Below are 681 nucleotides of genomic sequence, written 5' to 3'. Positions count from 1 at the left end.
CATGTGTATATAGATGCATATCAGGGTACGGGAGGTTAGAACAATGAACTACAGACAACGGAACGAACACAAAGGAAAACAGAAAGCCACTTGGAATTATTCATCAGCTGCCTCTATTCTAACTTTACGTTTCGAAGTTAAGGCAGGACGTACTCTAGAATAGTCTCTTCCTGAGTAGTGGATCAACCAACTAAACAGAGGATTCCTAGGTGGCAAACGTAAACTAAGACAGGAAAAATTGGACAGTGAAAACAACATAAAAAATCCGTACGGCCAAACGCAAATCTGATGTAGAACGCTAGTAGTTCGTCTTGCCTTCACAGCGGCTGGAGTGAAAAATATATATATATATACATGGTGAAGGCGCGTAGCTTAGTGGTTAGAGCACTCAGCTTACGATCGTAACGCGGTGAGTTCGATTCCCGGGGACGCGTTGTGTCCTTGAGTAAAATACTTTATTTCACGCTGCTCCAGTTCACTCAGCTGGCAAAAATGAGTAGTGCCTGTATTTCAAAGGGACCAGCCTTGTCATACTCTGCGTCACGTTGAATCTCCCTCGAAACTACGTTAAAGGTACACGAGTCTGTGGAGTGCTCAGCCACTTGTACATTAATTTCACGAGCAAGCTGTTCCGTTGATCCTGGGACCCTCGTCGTCGTAACCGACGGAGTGCTCATATAT

This window comes from Octopus bimaculoides, chromosome 7 (genome assembly GCF_001194135.2).
Source record: "Octopus bimaculoides isolate UCB-OBI-ISO-001 chromosome 7, ASM119413v2, whole genome shotgun sequence".
NCBI classification, from domain to species: domain Eukaryota; kingdom Metazoa; phylum Mollusca; class Cephalopoda; order Octopoda; family Octopodidae; genus Octopus; species Octopus bimaculoides.
This window is presented reverse-complemented; position numbering follows the sequence as displayed.